Source organism: Pelobates fuscus, chromosome 12, assembly GCF_036172605.1.
Source record: "Pelobates fuscus isolate aPelFus1 chromosome 12, aPelFus1.pri, whole genome shotgun sequence".
In the NCBI taxonomy this organism is placed as follows: Eukaryota; Metazoa; Chordata; class Amphibia; order Anura; family Pelobatidae; genus Pelobates; species Pelobates fuscus.
Genome location: NC_086328.1, coordinates 41,808,579 through 41,830,928, shown reverse-complemented (window position 1 = coordinate 41,830,928; position 22,350 = coordinate 41,808,579).

Genomic DNA, 22,350 nt, shown 5'->3' with positions numbered 1-22,350 from the left:
CGGATTGAGGAGCGAAGAGAGTTCCACAGAAGAGGTGAAGCCCTGGAGAAGTCTTGAAGGTGAGCATCAGAGGTGGGGATCCGGGCAGAGGATAGGTGTAGGTCTTGGGCTGAGCGCAGGGGTCTCGATGGGACATACGTGTGTATGAGGGAGGATAGGTATGTTGGAGCAGCATTATGTAGGGATTTGTAAGCAAGTGCCAGAATTTTGAATTGGGCCCTATATCTAACTGGAAGCCAATGCAGTGACTGACAGAGCGTGGAGGCATGGGAGGTGCGACCGGACAGGAAAATAAGCCTCGCAGCCGCATTCATTATAGATTGCAGCAGTGCAAGCTGGGAACATGTAAGACCGGTGAGAAGGGGATTGCAATAGTCAAGGCGAGAGAGAGCAAGAGCATGAACCAGTACCTTAGCAGCGTCCGGCGTTAGATATGGGCGGATGCGCGCTATGTTCTTGAGTTGGAAGCGACAGGATTTGGCTATCGATTGGACATGAGGAGTAAAAGAGAGGTCAGAATCAAGAAAAACCCCTAGGCAGTGAGCTTGCGAGGTAGAAGTGATAGTAGCGCCGTTGACTTGGATGGAGACAGACACATGAGTAGCAGCACTTGAGGGAGGAAAAACTAGAAGTTCTGTTTTGGACAGGTTGAGTTTAAGGAAGTGAGCAGCCATCCAGTTGGAAATAGCAGAGAGGCAGTCAGAAACACGAGTCAAGGTGGGTGGAGAGAGATCAGGGGAGGACATGTATATTTGCGTGTCATCTGCATATAAATGATATTGAAAGCCAAAGGAGCTGATGAGTTTACCAAGGGAGGCAGTATAGATAGAGAACAGTAGGGGGCCGAGGACAGAACCTTGGGGGACGCCGACAGAGAGGGGTTGGGGAGAAGAGGCAGTGCCAGAGAAAGAAACACTGAAAGAGCACTGGGAGAGGTAGGAGGAGCACCAGGACAGAGCAGTATCCCGTAGACCAAAGTTACGGAGAATGTGAAGAAGCTGTTGATGATCAACAGTGTCAAAGGCGGCAGAGGAGGATTAGGATAGAGTATTGGCCACGAGATTTAGCAGCAATTAAGTCGTTTGATTAAGTCGTTGGATACTTTGGTCACAGCAGTTTCGACAGAGTGACCAGCGCGGAATCCAGACTGAAGGGGGTTAAGCAGAGAGTTGGATTCAAGAAAGTCAGTCAATCTATGATTTTGTTTATTCCCTTGCTCTTCCAAGAGTTAATATTAATATTATCCAGTATATCATTAATCACTGTAATTGGTAGTGAGTCTATAATTCTGTTTTATAATCCAACTCTTTTTCTAAATATATCCCACCAAGCTGTTAGCTCTCTAATTACATGTGATTTGGATCTTGCCTCAGTTATCACATTTTTGTTGAGATCTAAAATCCAGAATAGAGAGGATTTCTCGATTGAATACCATTTTTCATTTTCTGCTGATATATTCTGTGATAACATTATGTGAAACAATCTACTGGCTCGATAACATTGATGAATTTCTGGGCAACTAAATCCTCCATCTTGTCTTAACCTGACTATATTTTTCATTTTAACTCTTGGTTTCTTTCCATCCCAGACAAATTTTTCAAAAGAGGCATGTAGCATTAATAACCAGTTTTATGGGCAATTAAGGGGGATCATTCTCCATGAATAGAGCCATTTTGGTAAGATATAGGCCCTTAGTATATTGATTCTACCCAGCCACGAGAATACCAAGCCCCTCCAGTCTCATAAGTTTTTATTAGTTTGTTTTAATAAGGGTAAAAAATTAGCTTCTATTAACTTTTTTACCTCTGATGTAATTGTTATTCCCAAGTATTTCAAACAATTTTTATCGTTTATTAAGAGATTATTAACTGATCTTTTATCCATGTTCTTGGCTATAACTTCTGATTTATCTAAATTTATTTTGTAACCGGATACTCTAGAGTAACTATTTATCTCCTTTAACACTTCTGGAATAGAGGTAACTGGCTCTTCAAGTATCAGTAATATATCATCCGCATAAATATTTAGCTTTATCTGCCCTAGCGGGTATCTATAGCCTATAATTTTTTGATTTTGTCTTATAAAAATGGCTAAAGGTGCTAACACTAATATATATAACACTGGAGATAGAGGGCATCCCTGTCTTGTCCCATTGTTGATGTTAAAAGTTTGAGAAGTAAATCCGGATCCCATTACTTTTGTCTGTGGAGGGTCATAGAGAGCAGCTACTGCTTTTAGAAATGAGCCTGTAAATCCAAATTGTTTTAATTTCATAATTTTATAAAATGTATTTGTAAAGCCATCTGGACCCGGGGCAGTTTTTTTCTTTAAGTTTATCTATCTATCTGCTTTAATAACATCTGTTTGCGTGGTTTATTACTTCTATTTGATCAGGTAGAAGTTGGGGAATTTTTATCTTTTCAAAGAATTTTAGGATTTCTTCATCATTACCAAATAAATCCTGTGATAGATTATATAGATCTCTATACAAATTTTCAAATGCTCCCCCTATTTGTTTGGGGGACATGATGTATGTATCTTTATCCCTAATTCTAGATATCACTCTCTTATTTTTTTCCTTTTTCAGCTTACTCGTCATAAGCACTTCAGGTTTATTGCCTTCACGATACCATTTAGATTGAAAAAATTCTAAAGTTTTTGCCATTTTCTTGCATAACTGTAAATTTATGTTCTGTTCTATTTCTGATATTTTCGTATTATTTAATTCTGTTTCTTATATTCATTTAGTGCTATATATAGCTGTGCGAGTGGGGGTCCTTCTTTCTTTTTCAGTCTAGATGCCATCCCCATCAAAGGGCCTCTAATTATGCTTTTGTAAGCATACCATACTACAGTATCTGATGTCCCCTTATTATTATTTTCCAAAAAAAGATCAGTTATTTTTTAATCTGTTCAATATTATAATTTTTGTATAATATATAGTCTTTCGATCTCCAGTCTTTATGAAACTTAGCAAAAACATCTTTGGACTCTAAAAGAATTGGTTTATGGTCTGACTATGTTATATTCTGTATTGCAATCTTTTTAACAAGATATAGCATGGCCACATCCCCCAAAATAAGGTCAATTCTGGAGTAGGAATTGAATGTTTTTGAATAACATGTGAAGTCTGACTACAAGGTATGAAATGTTCTCCATATATCCCTAACTTTATATTAATCTATCAAGTTTTGTAGTCTATCTGAAGATCTTTTATTGATCTTTTTTCCATTACAGCTCTTCCTTCTTTAAAAGGGTCTATTACACAGTTGAAATTGCCCATCATTAATAGCACCCCTGTTTGATTTGATTTATTTTCTTCATGATCTTTGTTATGAATTTTATAGTAGACTTATTAGGTGCGTATATATTAGCTAGTGTAAAGAATTTGTTTTTTATTTTACACACCAGGGTAATATATCTTCCTTCTATATTAAGATCTTGATATTTAATATTTATGGATATATTTTTAGAGAACATAAAGACCACCCCATTTTTTTTTCTTCCAGAGCTGCGCTTATAATAAGCGGATATTTAACAGGCCTTATATTCATTTTGTCAGTTTTTATCCAATGTGTTTCTTGTAATGCATAAAGTTGTATTTGGTTTTTCTTCAAGAAATCCAGAATTAGAGATCTTTTAAATGGTGAGTTAATCCCACGGGCGTTCAGTGATGCTAAATTAATTTAACAGTATCTGCCAGCTCAAAGGGCTCTCTCTCTCTAATTTGAGCATCAGGGCTATCATAACATAGAGTATATATAAAAAAAAAGGATAAAATTACACACATAGACCGGCTGGTCCTATAAAAAAGGAATCAGCCTAAGACACAGCTTGTGTATGGCACAAACTCCCTGCCATACTTTATCATGGGCAATATCCCACATTACTCAGATAATGGACCCACCTAACCTGTGGGTAAGCGTGCTGGGAAAAAAAAGCTACCTAAACATCTAATGGGTGTCACACTGAACAAACGGACACGTAGAAAACAATAGATCAATCAATGATAGAAAAAGGGACAACATAAAAGAAAGGAATGGCCTTGCATCCCCGTCATTCTACCGAAGAGCCCTTAGGACAATACTCTAAAAAATTACAAACTTTACAAAAAAAAAACCCAAAAAAAACCTTATCCAATCTGTAATCGTGTATCTTTTTGTTTTTTATCCCTTTTATGCCCCATTTATCCCCCTGCTATCTGGTGCCTTTTCTATAAATATCACCTGGTGAATAAACCATTCTATAAAATTTATAAAGAAAATGTTTAACTTCATAGTGCTGTTTCTCTTTTCCCACACCCTTTACACTTTTCCCTTTACTTGAGTAAATCTTCAGAAGTCTATTAATCCCTCATAATTTGTTGATAAATGTGTGTGACATTTTCATAAAAAGTGTAATTTAGCACCAACTAAAACAGTGTTTTTTAACTTGTGAGTCTTCTTTAAGAAGAAGAGACAAACAAAAAAAATAAAGAAATAAAGAAATAAATTAATAAACCCGGCTAATATATTCAAAACACCTGCTGTCTGACATTTCTAAGTGTATCTGTCAGGGCTCCGCGGGCAGCGGTGAGGGGAGGCTGCATTCCGCTCACAGCACTCACCATCGGTCCGTCGCTGCCCGCGGTCCCCCCTCCTCTTACCGGGCGGCGAGCGGCGTCCTCTCCTCTTGACACGCCGCTCGCGTCCTCTCCTCCTCCTCCCCCCAGCGGCAGCATGTCTAACGCTGCACGCTGGGAGCCGACACCCATATCAGTACGCCGGGGTCACTCACGTGACCCGGCGTTAAAGCGACAGTACAAGAATCACAGTGGGGGGTATAGATACCCCCCACGTGTGTTTGTTAATTCTGATTGGAAGTTATCCAATCAGAATTAAGGCAAGGATATTTATACTTACCTTTCCTGTCTCTCAGTGCCCTGTTGTGGTCTTTGCTTTAGAGTATTGATACTGAACGTGTGCTTTCTGGTTACGTACTCCCTGGCTTGTTATACTGACTTTGTGACTTTCTCCTACCCTTTGACCTCGGCTTGTTTCTCGTTATTCTGTTTTCTGGTTCCCCTTAATCGGCTTATCTCCTGACTATTCTGTGTGTGCTTAGCCCGGCCACTCTAAGGTCCGGTACTGCACACTTTCTGTGTGTGTGTCTGTGTGTGTGTTAGCGTGTTGGGTTCCCCGAATCGTGACACTATCTATCATCCTTTATCACTACCCTAAAAATTAAAAAGTAAACAAGTCAGAGGGTGTCCTTATTTTCCTCTTTCCTCTCTTCCTCCTCTCTTCTCCCTCTTGCCCTTCCTTTCTTTTTGCTTTATTTTCCTATTTCTCCCCCTTTTCTCCATTGTCTCCTTCCGTTCCCTGGCAAGCTATTCCTTGCTTCTTCTTTATATCTCTTAACTTAGAGTCATCCATCTTTTACGTTCTTCTGCCATAATGAAACTTAAGATCTTGCCTTCATACAATATAAAGATCTTTGTAGGGAATCCCCACCAGTGTTTTATATTCTTGAATCTCAGTACTGTTGTATTATCTGCAAAGGTCTTCCTCTTCTGTCTGGTGTTCCATGACAGATCCTGATAGACCTTTAGCTTTTCGTACTCTCCTGAGAGATTAGATTTTTCAGTGATCTCAGGATCTGTAACTTGAGTTTAAAAGAGGAGTAACAAATCAGTATGTCTCTTGAAAGGTGATCGAGTTAACATGCCTTTTGGCTTGTTAACTCGGTGACACCATTCCATCATAGGGCTTTTGATATCCCATTCCACGTTCATATATTGGAAGAATTCTTCTATATATGTTTCCAATTCTGTTGTCTTTATTTGTTCTGACACTCCTCTAATTATTAGATTGGTCCTCCTTGATCTGTCCTCCAGATCTATAATTTTATTTTCCAGATACAATATTTTTCTTTCTAGGATAATATGTTCTTCCTGGTGGGAGTTACTAACTTGTTAGATAATCTCAAGTTTTGCTTCAATACTCTGTATCCTTGGGGTTAATAAGAAAGGTCTCTATTGATGTCCTGCGTATTGACTTGCATTTCTTCCTTCATTTTTCAAATTGTGTGTCTAGATGACTGAGTAGTCGTTCATATAGATTTTCTTCCTGTCTTAAGTTGTCATATGCCTCCGTTTATGTACTGCTCATTTCTCCTGTCTGATTGTTGACTGGTATGACACATCTAAATTTGATTTATTCCCAGGCGGTAGGGGAAAAAAAAAAAAAAGTGTTTTTCTGGTTGCCCTTCCATTTTTCTTTTCTTTCTTCAGGTGTTTGCCATTTTGCGTCTTTTTGGTGGCCATATTTTCTTCTCCTTATCCTTATCTCCCGACTTCCTCCCCTCTTTCCTTTTACTTCCCTTCTTTTTTTTCCTTTATTCTCTTCCCTTGCCCCTCCTTATTCCTTCTCCCCTTTTTCTTTTATATTATTAAGACCCCCTGAGAGAGGAAAAACAAGCCAGACAGAAGAAGAAAAAAAAACCCCACAAACTAAGTAATAGAAAGACAAAGGAGATCTCTATTCAGTGAGATCTCTATTAAGTTAATTTGCACCCTTTCCCTGGCTTATGTTAACCAGCTACAGTGTAGTCCCCTCTATTGAAAAGGTTGAGGAAGGACAAGCATATGGACAAAAATGACAAAAAAAAAAAAAAAACAACAAAAAAATAAAAAAGCAATATAAAGCTTCAACAAGTTGGGACAGATAGAAACTATTGTTTAGTTGCTCTACCCCCTTTTGCCATCCTTGATAGTTTGCTAGTGTCAATTGCATCCATTTTTGTATTTAGCTTTAAAATGGGATCAGTGTTTATCCAGTGTCTCCTGTACAGATATCCTGCAAATTGCTCAGCATTTTTTTTTTTGTTATTTCTTTTAAATTGCTCCCTTAGGGTGCGCCTGTTTTCCTGCAGGGCCTCTCGATCGAAGAACCCACTGGATTTTCCCCTCAATCAGCCTTGGAGCCGCCGACAGCATGAGCATCCCCTAACCTCCCCCTTCTCGACTCGAGCGTTCCCCAGTCACACACCACGAGGACGCCGGCTACGTGCGCCTACATCATCGCTCCTCCCCCTATTGATTAATTATTTAGATAAGTTTTTTTTTTGTTACGTGCAGTAAGACCTCATAGAGAGAGATGACATGAGTTAACCTGCACAGAGGTTTTGAGTATTGATATGAGTTAATCACATAATATGTGAGCCAAAGAGAGAGCAACTGCACATGTTTAAATATAAAGACTGTCTAGGAATATGTCTAAATTTCAAGAACTGATATTCATTAATAAGAGAACTAAAAAATTTAACTAGTTACTTGCATTATGAGAGGGCAGAGAAAGACATACTCTTAGATATTAGACTTATACTGGTTCCAGCTTTACTAGCCGTTGGCAAGAAAGTTCACAGACAAATATTGAGAGCTGGAATGTAAAAAATGCGAGAGTAAGTAACTGCTGGAGAACTTGTCCTCCCTGCTATACAGCATAACAGAGAAACTGTGGTAAAGACTATTAGATTAGACCAAGATGGCCACCTGTCAGGCCACACCAGGCTCCTGCATATTAGAAAGCCAAATAAAAAGTTACCAAAAACAGACTAAATAATATTAATAACATGCTAGCATGTAAACAAGAAGACAAGTGCTATGGTTAACTAAGAATGATAAATTGCCAAAACAGAGGCTCAATGCCTGTAAAATAGGCCATCTGAGTGGTAAGATGAGGATTCAGCCCATTCCCTGGCTTGGCAGTAGCCGTTGTTGCTTGCAAGGGCCTCTTAGAAGATCAGCGCAGTGGCACATAGGCATGGAATCCCTCCAGCCCCAGGCCTGTCCATGAGCCCACATCTCATGACTGCTGACTTGAGGTCTCACTGAGTCCAAGTGTTTTCCTTGCGTGAAACTGCAGGAGGTCTTGGAGTGCCATTGAGTGAGATGTCATCTGTGGTTTCTGGGTCCAGATGGGCATATAGGATTTTAGGTTGCAGCTGTAAAACCTGATGCACCCTGAGGAAGTCTCTCTGACCTCTCCCTATTGCAGTTCAAGGCTCTCGTAGCCAGAAAGTCCATTACTGTTGTGCCTTTCTTCAGCTGAGCCCAGAATATTTTAAAAATAGCCTCCAGCTTATCCATTGTGTGAGTCAGGAAGCTTTTCTGTGCTTTTAGGCGCCAAGCCCCATCTTGCAGCCATTTTACTCAATTTGGCATCACACCACGAGGGAGATAGAGTTACTATTCCCACACTGCAGGGCTATAGTGATCTGGTCCAGTGGGGACCGGGATTTTTGTCCTCCTATTACATAAATGCATAGTGAAACAAAAAACATTTAATCATTACTATGCAGGGCACCAAACATACTCAGATTCTGGAGTAGTTTTGCAAACTGCTTGGTAGCAAGGTGAGTTTAACAAGAACATTTTTAGGATTTTCTAGAAACTTTTGAGTGTGTGTTCATGAGCCACTGGCAGACATTTGTATCAATAGTTGTGCTAACTATAATAATATTTTCAGGATGCTTCTTGTACTACTTAAAGAAGGTAATAGACATCATTTAAGTCATTATTTCTAAGCAAAGTGTTCATCTTCACAAGTAGGAGAATTTTTTTATGCAGTTTGCATAGCAAAGGACTTGCTAATCATTGTTCAAAATTAATTGATGTTGAAGGTAACATCTTTTCATCTGTTTTGTCAAAACTTTCCATCTTATTTAGTTTTGTGGAGATCATGTTTTAATCAACACAATATAATAACTCACTAGCTTTCTATATTTTTATTTTTTATTACAATTTGAAATGGTATTCTTTAAATGGACAACTTTCATAAAAAAAATCACTTCATATTCTTAAAAGTTTTAAATTGATTACATGTAATGATTTATTAAATCATCTATATTGATTTTTATTTGTTTTAAATTTCAATCTTTTATTAGGCTAAGCAGACCATTTTCAAAAAAGGCTTCCATCATTGTGGCCACTAGGGTATATTAATAATCTAATTTCGACAACTCAGAATTGGCATACTAAAAAAGCCTGATATTGTGTAGTCACTAGGCTAGACAATATTGTCCCCACATAATGCTGCTCACTTGTGGAACTTTATTGATGCTAAATGCTCCTACCCAGCCTCTCTTTATGATGCCACTGATACTTGCAATACTAGCACGTTCTAGCATCACACATATAATGCTAGGTAGGAAATAGGAATGCATCTATGAATATTTAAGCACCCTCCTCCTGATCCAGTCTGTGCCTTGTAATGGTTTCTTTGACGTTTCATGATTACTGAGTTTATTTCTGGTGAGTCTGGCAATTTGACCATGGCTTGTTTCTGACTCTGTGTCCGGCCAGGAATTTGTTTTGCCCAAACAGGAAAATCGCATCATAATCGCATTTTAATGTTTATTAACCAATTGCTGCACAACCTAACTTGTTTACTGGTATGATTTCTCTGTACAAACCTGATGTAGCAGGCAAGTTAGGTTGAGTGGCAGTTGGCCAGATAATATTAGAATTTGACCCAACATGGTTGTTCAGCCAGATAAAAAAAATTAACTTTTCTCCAAAAATATGTTTCATAAAATGTAATAAACTTTTTAAAAATATGATAAATTAAAATGTAACACCTGTTCTTTAATCCTTTTACCATTAAATAAGTGAAAGTGTCCATTTTGCAGCTGTCCCTTAGAATGTTACATTTATTTGTTGATACATACTTTGACTTGTATTGAGGGTCACGGCAGTAGTATAAAATTATGATAACTGGGGGCGTGGCCTAACCGCGGAGCTGAATGGCTGTGCACTAATTTGGCTCCCAACAACCCGATAGACAATCCACCGCAATCAGAGGCTAAAAACGAAAATGGGAAACCCCAAAAAGCACAATAACCCCCAACATACACCAGGGAAGACTACCATGCAAAAATCCGGAACCTTAAATGGTTATTTTAAAGATCCGATGGACCGCGAGGCGGAGGCCGCAAACCACAACATGGCATCGGCAGACAATCAAACTTACTTGGACTCCAATTCCCAGAGCCCAGCGGCATCAGAACTCTCGATCAGATCCAACAAAGATTCCAGGGACCTGGAACTCAGAGATCTTATTAAAAACTTACCTTCCAAAACGGATCTTGCCACCATGATTAACAAACTGGAGGCTTCATTCCACACGAAAATGGAGGCCATTAACTCAGACCTGCAACAAATGAACCAGAGAGTCACTGATTTGGAGGAGGAGAAAGACGCTCAACAATCTCAAATGCTTCATTTTCCCTCCATAATCGACTCCCATATGCAATATATGACCGACATTCATCGACAACTAGATGACCTCGATAACAGAGGGAGAAGAAATAATCTAAGGGTGAGAGGACTCCCCGAAATACAGGGGGAAGATTTAACGAAAACGCTCACTGATCTGTTCAACTTAATACTGGGTATGGAGCCCGGCAACAAAATCAATATAGACAGAGCACACAGATCTTTGAAACCGAGAGGTCCAGTATCAGAGATGCCACGCGATGTCATCTGCAGAATACACTACTATGCAGAGAAAACCCCCAAACGGTAATTGAGCTATATGTATTCATACACTGGTACATCTATTCGGAAGCCATATCTCCCCTCCCAATCACCCCCCCCCTTCTCCGCCCCAATCCATATCCCCTACCTGGATTCCGCCTCCCCCCAAAATTAACAGTCACAAAACGAGGAAAAGTGACAAAACATCAATCCAAAACTGACTACCACCCTGAAGAATACATCTATATAGGAAGTGTACCATATTAAACACTTTTAACGTTATTTATAACCCTTGAAGTTTATGGGTATAAAAAAAAATATATACATATAAACACCCATCGCAGGAGAGCCCATATATCCCCGAACCCGATTCACCCCTTTTCCCCACATTCCCTCCACTTCCCATACAATGCAACTTATCACTAATAGACAGGATTTCGCAACTGCCTGTCAGCCGCAAAAAATATTTAATATATGTACACGGTGGATCACGTCCACTCGGGTTCTGAACAGCCCACTTAACCCCACAAAAACAACAGTTTCTGTCTCCTGCACAGAGATAGGAAACGCACTACACCAATTTGGTGTCGTTTGCTTACTGCACAGGTTGGGGGGCACGAGTTGAACAACTGGTCTCCTTCAGACCTGCGTGCCTGAGAGTAGCCTGATCTTAAGGCATCGCTCACTGGCATATCTGGTACTGACAACAATCTGTAATCTTGCATAACACACAAGCTGACCACTCAACGGTGACTGACCAGTTGAAGATTGGGAAAGTCAGAATTTTCTACACCAAAAACTTGCTCCCCCCCCCCCACGACCTGGGAGTGAGCATTGTTCTAATTATTTTTCTCTAAAATCTGTTACCTTGTTAAATTTTTTATTATTTTAGTTTACTGTATCTAACTGTATACAATTTTAGTCACAAACTTAGATTGACACAGAGTGACACAATATCTACTGTACCGAAACCGTACCGAAACCATAACCCGCACGTGTCACACTTAGAATGACCACGATTCGATTTCTTTCACAAAACGCAAAAGGGCTTAACACCCCTGAAAAAAGAACCTTAGCCTTACAGGACTTTCATAGACAAAAAGCAAGGATAATGTTTCTACAAGAGACACACTTTATAAAAGACTCAGCACCCAAGTTACGTAACCGCCATTATCCAATGGGACATTTCAGTCACTTCACTGGGGCAAAGGCTAGAGGAGTGGGAATACTAATAGGTAACCATATCCCTTTCACACTTCAGAAAAAAGAAACAGATGACGCAGGCCGCTACATTTTTCTGGCAGGAACCATCGGCAACACTAAAATCCCTCTAGCTAATCTATATCTCCCAAACAAAAAGCAATGCCGCACACTAACGAAGATATTAAAAAAACTTTCTATTTTCCAGGAGGGCATGCTCTTGGTAGGGGGCGACATGAACGTCTCCCTAGACAGGTCCATTGACACTACTGCAACCTCGAGTGACTATCTTACAGCCATAAGAGAGAAAATGTGCAAAATACTATATGACGCACAACTATTCAACTGCTGGCAAACTATACACCCCTCGAGTAAAGACTTCTCCTTCTTTTCCCCTCCTACAGGTACTTACACATGAATAGACATGCTTTTTACACAACACAGATCCCTACCACTGATCGTCTCCGCCTCCTATGGAGCGATCACCTGGTCGGACCATGCCCTATTGACTCTAGAGATGACTATCCCCTCCCTCCCTCCTTCCCCGGTGCAGTGGAAGCTAAATGACCTTATTTTAAATGAGACGGAAGTAAATACAAAACTATACGAAACAGTAAAATCATACTTTCATAATAATACAATCTCAGACACCCCACACACTATAGTATGGGAAGCCCACAAGAGTGTTCTAAGGGGGGAACCCATAAAATTGGCAGCAAACCAGAAGCGAAAAAGGGACGCCCTTATCAAGACATTAACCAGGGACATAAAAAATCTAGAAGACCAACACACCACTGACAACAACCTTACAACCTACAAGCAGTTAGTAGCCAAAAGAACCGAATTAAATACTCTACTACACTTACACTTTAAGCGGAAGATACAATTGACTAAACACTCCTATTACACCCAAGGAGGCAAATGTGGTAGATTGCTAGCACAATCTCTCAAACCAGAGAGACAAACGACCTTCATACAGGGATTATGAAAACAAGACGGAACGCAGACACACATGTTACTGAAATCACTGAAGAATTTCAAAAATGTTATACACAACTTTATAACCTTAGGGACACCCCACCCTCTCAGGCTTACTTGCAAAGAAGACTATGTACCGCATTACCTCACAACCTTAGAACCTTTCTAGACAATCCAATCACACAAGACGAATTTATCCAAACTATTAAACACATCCCGCTAGGGAAAAGCCCAGGACGGCTTCACCATCAAATACTATAAACTGTTAGCCCCTGTTTTAGCCACACCCTTTCTCAATGCCTACAATTCCCTATCCCAAAATCAACCACTACCCACACAAACTTTGGAAGCAACAATCGCACTTATTCCAAAGCCAGGAAAAGACCCCTTGCAGTGCGGTACTTACAGACCTATCTCACTGATAAATATAGACATCAAAATATTTACCAAAATTCTTGCATCCAGACTTAAGAATCTTCTCCCAAACATAATACACCTAGACCAATCCGGTTTCATACCGGGCCGGGAGGCAAAAAATAATACCACTAAAATTTTGACTCTAGTGCACTGGGCACAATGACTCGATACTCAAAGCGCCCTCCTAGCTATAGATGCCGAAAAGGTTTTTGATAGAGTGGATTGGTCCTTCATGTTAACAACAATCAGAGTAATAGGATTTGGGCCTAGATGGATTGACTGGCTGACAGCAATATACTCCACACCAACAGCTAGATTAAGAATAAACGGCAATTATCTACACCACTCATAATAACAAATGGGACTTGACAAGGCTGCCCACTTTCACCCCTGCTCTTCATCTTGACATTAGAGCCCCTTTTACAAGGCATTAGAGACAATCCAGCAATCCAGGGAATAAAAATCAAAGACTCAGAATATAAAGTATCAGCCTTTGCTGATGACATCCTTTTTTCAATCACAAACCCCATCCAGACCATCCCATATACAGGGAGTGCAGAATTATTAGGCAAATTAGTATTTTGACCACATCATCCTATTTATGCATGTTGTTTTACTCCAAGCTGTATAGGCTCGAAAGCCTACTACCAATTAAGCATATTAGGTGATGTGCATCTCTGTAATGAGAAGGGGTGTGGTCTAATGACATCAACACCCTATATCAGGTGTGCATAATTATTAGGCAACTTCCTTTCCTTTGGCAAAATGGGTCAAAAGAAGGACTTGACAGGCTCAGAAAAGTCAAAAATAGTGAGATATCTTGCAGAGGGATGCAGCACTCTTAAAATTGCAAAGCTTCTGAAGCGTGATCATCGAACAATCAAGCGTTTCATTCAAAATAGTCAACAGGGTCGCAAGAAGCGTGTGGAAAAACCAAGGCGCAAAATAACTGCCCATGAACTGAGAAAAGTCAAGCGTGCAGCTGCCAAGATGCCACTTGCCACCAGTTTGGCCATATTTCAGAGCTGCAACATCACTGGAGTGCCCAAAAGCACAAGGTGTGCAATACTCAGAGACATGGCCAAGGTAAGAAAGGCTGAAAGACGACCACCACTGAACAAGACACAGAAGCTGAAACGTCAAGACTGGGCCAAGAAATATCTCAAGAAAGATTTTTCTAAGGTTTTATGGACTGATGAAATGAGAGTGAGTCTTGATGGGCCAGATGGATGGGCCCGTGGCTGGATTGGTAAAGGGCAGAGAGCTCCAGTCCGACTCAGACGCCAGCAAGGTGGAGGTGTAGTACTGGTTTGGGCTGGTATCATTAAAGATGAGCTTGTGGGGCCTTTTCGGGTTGAGGATGGAGTCAAGCTCAACTCCCAGTCCTACTGCCAGTTTCTGGAAGACACCTTCTTCAAGCAGTGGTACAGGAAGAAGTCTGCATCCTTCAAGAAAAACATGATTTTCATGCAGGACAATGCTCCATCACACGCGTCCAAGTACTCCACAGCGTGGCTGGCAAGAAAGGGTATAAAAGAAGAAAATCTAATGACATGGCCTCCTTGTTCACCTGATCTGAACCCCATTGAGAACCTGTGATCCATCATCAAATGTGAGATTTACAAGGAGGGAAAACAGTACACCTCTCTGAACAGTGTCTGGGAGGCTGTGGTTGCTTCTGCACGCAATGTTGATGGTGATCAGATCAAAACACTGACAGAATCCATGGATGGCAGGCTTTTGAGTGTCCTTGCAAAGAAAGGTGGCTATATTGGTCACTGATTTGTTTTTGTTTTGTTTTTGAATGTCAGAAATGTATATTTGTGAATGTTGAGATGTTATATTGGTTTCACTGGTAAAAATAAATAATTGAAATGGGTATATATTTGTTTTTTGTTAAGTTGCCTAATAATTATGCACAGTAATAGTCACCTGCACACACAGATATCCCCCTAAAATAGCTAAAACTAAAAACAAACTAAAAACTACTTCCAAAAATATTCAGCTTTGATATTAATGAGTTTTTTGGGTTCATTGAGAACATGGTTGTTGTTCAATAATAAAATTAATCCTCAAAAATACAACTTGCCTAATAATTCTGCACTCCCTGTATAATCCAAGAAATGCAGGATTACGGGGAACTCTCCAATTTTAAAGCCAATCTCACAAAATGCGAACTACTCCCCATTCACACTACACGAGACGTAGACACACAGCTCCGAAACAAATTTCACTTTGCTTGGGCCCCAATCTCGATAAAATACTTAGGAATACACATTCCATGACTAATGTCCCAAACATATAATCTAAACTTCCCGCCCCTACTAACAAATATAAACAAAGACCTGACAAAATGGTGTAAACCACAATACGGATGGTTCAGTAGATTGAACATATTAAAAATTAACATACTCCCATGCGTTCTTTACCTACTACAAACTCTTTCTATACTCATCCCAAAAAAGTTTTTGGATAACCTAAAAAAAAACACATAATCATACCTCTGGATAGACTCCCACCCCAGAATAGACTACTCTCCTCTCAGAATCCCTAGACCAGAAGGAGGCATTGGACTACCCAACATAGAGACCTACCACAAAGCTACCCACTTAACGAGATTATACGAATGGACAAGACACATTCCGACCCAACAATGGATCTCCATAGAAGAAGCCTCCCTGAAGGTTCCCATCTCCACAATCCCATGGCACAAAAATGGATGATTATCATTCTTCTTGTCAGTTACCTTATATTCGTTTTGGTACAAAAATGGACTTGCACAACTAATACACAAGCAACATCCAACAATCACAGCCACACTCAAAACATGGTCCAAAGTAGTCAACCGCCAACACCTAGCACCCTATCCCTCACCCCTATACCCATTAACACACAATCCTCTACTTCAAATCAGCGCCCCACATTGGACAAAACAGTTAACCAAAGCAACCTTCTACCTACAACTGCAAGACGTTACCCAAGGAGACACAATTAAAGACATAAATGCCCTACTTCCAGACACCACCCTCTCAAGCACCCATCATCTGTTTCATAACCAAATTTACCACTTTACTCGTACCCTTGCTTTACTCCCGAAGGGAGCGAGAGATATCACACCATTTGAACAAATGTGCCAATCGCACCCACTAAAGAAAAAAACACTGTCAACGATGTATAAACTCATCCAAAAGGATCAAACCCAATCTCTCCCAGCCTTCACAAACAAATGGTCGGCAGAGTTTCCGATATCGCTCTCCAACTCCCAGTGGAAACGCATCATCACTAGGGCACACACAGCATCATCGAACCTAACAACACAAGAGAGTAATTACAAGAGATTGACCCAATGGCACTACACTCCGACAAAACTAAGCCAGATGCATAAGAATTTTAAAGACGAATGCTGGCGATGCACGCAACAAACAGCACACTCATCACACATGTGGTGGTCTTGTCCGACTATATCCAAATATTGGAAGCGTATCCACATTCTAACACAAACTATAACAGGCATACAATACCCCTTCGCCCCAGAACACATGCTATTCCTCTTGTCCCCCCCCAAAAGTTCAAAGAATCAGAACTTTACTCTGCTCACACATTTACTAATAGCTTCCAACCTCCTAATTCCGATACACTGGAAACACAATACTTTCAGGGAATGGATCCAAAAAGTTGAAAATATCAGACAAATGGAAGAGATCACCTTCTCTAAATCTAAAAACATGATAAAACATACGCAAACATGGCGCAATGGACTATGTTCATGGCGAAAGAAAACATCATCTAGAAACAGCAACACCTATGAAGTATACACAGACGACTGACTTAACGCCAAATACACTGACCATATTGCTAGTGTAGCTTGTCGAGCCTGAATGGCCGCTGCCGGTTATTTGTTATTTATTTGTTATTTATTATTTATTACTTATCACCTATTGCTCATTTTTTACTAAGGATAAGGTTAACTACTCGACAAAATATTTGTTACCACCTAATGATCACAAAACTATTACTATCCATATTTGAAACGGTACTAAGTAGCACGATGTTAATCAAAGTCACCAGACTCAAGACCCAATATGTAACGCTTCTGTAAATTTGATTTATTGTCAATCTAAGTGTAAAAATTTGACTGTACTGTATACCATTTCTGAACCAAATAGAAAATTTAAAACCAAAAAAAAAAAAAAAAATTATGATAACTGTGGTCATCTTGACTGATCTCGAAAAATTAGAATATCGTGCAAAAGTTAATTTATTTCAGTAATGCAACGTAAAAGGGGAAACTAATGTATGAGATAGACGCATTACACGCAAAGCAAGATAGTTCAAGCTGTGATTTGTCATAAGTGCAATGATTATGGCTTACAGCTCATGAAAACCCCAAATCCACAATCTCAGGAAATTAAAATATTACATGCAATCAATAAAACAAGGAGTGTACATAGAACAATATCAGACCTCTGAAAAGTATAAGCATGCATATGGACTCAGTACTTGGTTTGGGCCCCTTTTGCAGCAGTTACTGCCTCAATGCGGCGTGGCATGGAAGCTATCAGCCTGTGGCACTGCTGAGGTGTTATGGAAGACCAGGATGCTTCAATAGCAGCCTTCAGCTCTTCTGCATTGTTTGGTCTCATGTCTCTCATCTTTCTCTTGCCAATGCCCCATAAATTCTCTATGGGGTTCAGGTCAGGCGAGTTTGCTGGCCAATCAAGCACAGTAATCCCACGGTCATTGAACCAGGCTTTGGTGCTTTTGGCAGTGTGGACAGGTTCTGCTGGAAAATGAAGTCAGCATTTCCATAAAGCTCGTCTGTGGAAGGAAGCATGAAGTGCTCCAAAATCAACACAGACGGTGGAAACTTCACACTGGACTTCAAGTATCTTTCAGTGTGTGCCTCTCCATTCTTCTTCCAGACTCTGGGTCCTTGGTTTCCAAATGAGATGCAAAAGTTGCTCTCATCAGAAAAGAGGACTTTGGACCACTGAGCAACAGACCAGGTCTGTTTTTCTTTAGCCCAGGTAAGACGCTTCTGACATTGTTTGTTGTTCAGGAGCGGCTTGACAAGAGGAATACGACATCTGAAGCCCATGTCCAGGATCCATCTGTGTGTGGTGGCTCTTGATGCATTGACTCCAGCCTCAGTCCACTCCTTGTGAAAGTCCCCAACACTTTTGAATGGCCTTTTATCAATTATCTCAGGCTGCGGTCATCCCTGCTGCTTGTGCTTTTTCTTCCACACTTTTCCCTTGCACATAACTTTCTATTAATGTGCTTTGATACAGGACTTTGGGAACATCCAACGTCCTTCACATATACCTTTTGAGGCTTTCCCTCCTTATGGAGGGTGTCAATGATGGCTTTCTGCACAATTGTCAGGTCAGCAGTCTTCCCCATGATTGTGATTCCTACTGAACCAGACTGAGAGACCATTTAAAGGCTCAGAAACCATTTGCAGTTGTTATGGCTTACTTAGCTGATTAGAGTGGGACACTATGAGCCTAGAATATTGCATCTTTTCACAATATTCTAATTTGCTGAGATTGGGGTTTTCATGAGCTGTAAGCCATAATCATTGCACTTATGACAAATCGTGGCTTGAACTATCTTGCTTTGAATGTAATGCGTCTATCTCATATATTAGTTTCCCCTTTTACATTGCATTTCTGAAATAAATGAACTTTCCAGTATCACCTGTAATAGCATTGGTAATGTTTTACCTCTGCAGTCTGTTGTTTTCTAGGGAAAACATTTATTTTTCTACTTTACTTAGGTCTTGATTTAACAAGCTTTCCAAATGATTCAATACTGTTAGAAACATTTTCCAAATTATTTATCCGCAGAAGTAACCATTAAATTCTCTTGGAAGATTTGTAGATAAATAATTTGAATATTTTTTTAACAGTCTGGATTCTTTTGGAAAGCTTATTAAATCGAAGCCTTAGAGTTTAATATATTTTGGTCCATAAAGTTATTTCCAAAAAGGAAGTTGTCTTAAAGGAACATCTCATCCCAAAAATTACTTAAGCTCACTTAAATTGTTACGGGATCAGGAGTGCCTGGGTGCTGTCTTACATTCAGGACTTAAACCATTATGAAACAGTTTAACCATCAGCTAAGGTTTTGGTGAAATGGTACCTCTGCCTCCCAGCTTCCTTCCACTCCCCTACCGTATAAGGAAGATTTAGCCGGACATCCTGCGCCCCTGAGAGAAATACTACATACAATTTGCAAAACAGTTTAACCCCTGAAGGTAAGACAGTGCTCAGACACCCCTAGCCCATATTAGCTTAAATGAGTTCAAGTTGTTATAGTGGTGGGAGTGTTCCTTTAATAATAAAAACATGCCACAGACATACGCAACTGGATAATACTCTAAACAATACTAAAAAAAATGAAACAAAATTGCACAATCTGAATTGAAAACATAACACTGACTTTTCAACATAGCTTTTGTAATAATTATATGGATATGATTAAGCTGTTGATTCAGTTGTAGCTTTATTTTGAGCCCCTTTAACAAATTCAAGCACACATTTTGCATAATGATTGCCTACAAATAGAAATAAAATGCTTTGTTTAATTTCCCCTAATGTCATCATGAGCATTTGTTTCCTTGGTAAACAGAAGGGATAGAGCTTTTCATAGGATGGAAGACAGTTATCATAGTAAATTCCATCTGTGCAACAATTCGTTTTTTCGGTGGTACCTACATTTGCTTGCGTGGATAGCCTTTTAATGGCATTCAAATTAGAATGTCATATCTGATCAGTTAAGCAAATGAACAATAAAAGCATTTTAGATTCAGGAAAAAAACACAAATACGTGTTAAACCTATATTTTATGTGAACTAAAAAGGCCTCCAAAATAGCTTTACTTTTAATACATAACAAAATCAGGGGGTGCATTTTTTTTTTTATTTTTTTTTAGAAACAAAGATAATTTGCAGCATATTTTGGAATAGAGTAAATATATAACATGCAAATCCAAAGGCATTGCTGTTCAAAATCTGTTGATTTAATATATTTTTTTCAATCTGGCTGTTTGTCGTTTTTAAAGAGAGCTTGTCACTTTAGCCCATCCGAATGGTATTTGATTTTGAAAACTTTATTTGTACTTACATTTTCATTTACATGATGTGCCAGTCAAAGCCAGGAAAGTATGCAAATAAGTTAACTCTTGCAATTCCATGCACATGACACATATGGCACTGATTCAGAAAACATCAACCATTTCTCCATTAAAGGTCCAAGTGCATGCCCAAGGCATAGCAAAATGGCAAAGTTGCTGCAACACAAAGGTACAATGGAGATAAGCACTTTTTTTTTTACTAAGCCTCCTCTGCATTATTCATCATTGTAAATGCTCCAAATTTGTTTTATGGGGTAAATGATGAAGATATTGTCACTTCTTTGGAAATGATAGTTCCTCGTTAAGCTACTTCTTTGATTTAATAATCAGAAACTCTACAGGTACTCTAGATCTGATATAATAGTCCTGATCACAAATGCTTACCAACCCTTGTAACTGTACAGCCATTTCATCTATATTATTATGAGTCATTATTTTGTTCTTACAGTCCAACACTACAAGACTATATAATTGGAATTACTCTTAGTATGAGTTTGAAATGTCAACTGTGTTAATGAAGCTAGTAGCATCAGGTTGAGGGAATTTTGTAAATACAATAATTTAAACCAATAGAGAAATGAAACCCACAATCACTTCACTTTTTGTCCCACATTTAATACACCAAATTAATAAAAGCAAATAACCAGAGGGTTTCTAATCTTACTGTGCAACAACCAAACTTAAATAAATAAAATAAAGTAAGGTGAATAAACCAGTGATTTTCAACATCCATGATTTATGTAAGAAAAAAGAAAACGGTAGAATATAGGGTAATACTTTTAGAAACATATTGTAAAATCATACAGTTAAAAAGTAAAACCACAATGTTTTTTAAAGGTACTAAACAGGCAAATCGACTCAAAACGTTTATTAAAAGTCCTGCAACTCATGTAACTCTGCTGTCTATGCAACACATGTAACTCTGCTGTCTATGCGGAAGTACACAAAACTGGTACAGCTTTCAATTACTTTTATTTAGGCAGGATTGTGCAGTCTTTCTAATATGTCTTTCTGATATCAACCTCACAGGAAAAATAGAAACAACGTTAAAAACAAATTGATACTTTGCATCGATGAATGCAAAAACAGCGTTTTGAGTAGTATAACTACTGCCCATATACTATATATTTCAAACAGAAGCAATACACATTTATTTACTTATTTATTTTTAATAAAATTTTTATTGGTCACTGTGCATAGAGTGAACACAACTGCGGGATATACAAGCATCAACAGTGAAACCATTTTTCATTAATTAAATTTGAGATCAGGCAGTCACGTAGTGTCAGGGTACCTGAGGCCTCTACCTCTAAGGGAGGTAGAGACTTGGTGGTGTATCCGTCCAGGCGAGCTGTTTCCTCCGTTCCTCGCGGTTCATCCAGTCACTTAAACACCGGCCGCGAGGAATCCACGTCCTTTTCTAGCAGGACGCTCAATACGTGACGTCATGACGCTAGCACGAGCTATCTGTCACTCAAGTGTCCGATATCCAATCGGTACTTGTCAGAGGCGTGATTTCCATCCAGAGCCAGGGTATTTAAGCTTACTCCTTACTTCAGCTCATTGCCCTGTCGTGGTTCTAGCTTGTCTAGTCACTCAGTGCTCTGGTATTCTAGTTTGCTCCATTGGTTTTGACTCGGCTCGTTGTACTACCCTGTTTCTCTGTTATCCCTTGACCCGGCTTGTCTCTCGCTTATCTGTCTTCTCGTTCCCTCGACCTCGGCTTGCCTCTGACTATTCTTTACTCTCGGTACGTTAGTCCGGCCATTCTAAGGCCCGGTATACGTACCTTTCCACTCTTTGTACTCTGCGTGTTGGATCCCTGTCCCGATCCTGACATTACGACAGGGCCAATGGATCCTGCAGGTACAAACAGTCAGCTTGGTTCTTCGGATCCCAGGTTTGACGCCATGGAACATAGGATGGATCAGATGGCTTTGGCACTACAGGCACTTTTGTCTCGTGCTAGTAATCCACCTGAGGAGACACGTACTCCTTCTATCTCTCCTGCAGTCTCAGGTCTAGAGGTAGCCACTGTAGGTGCTTCTTCCCGTATTACCCCACCAGTACGTTATGGCGGGTCACCGGAGAAGTGTCGTGGC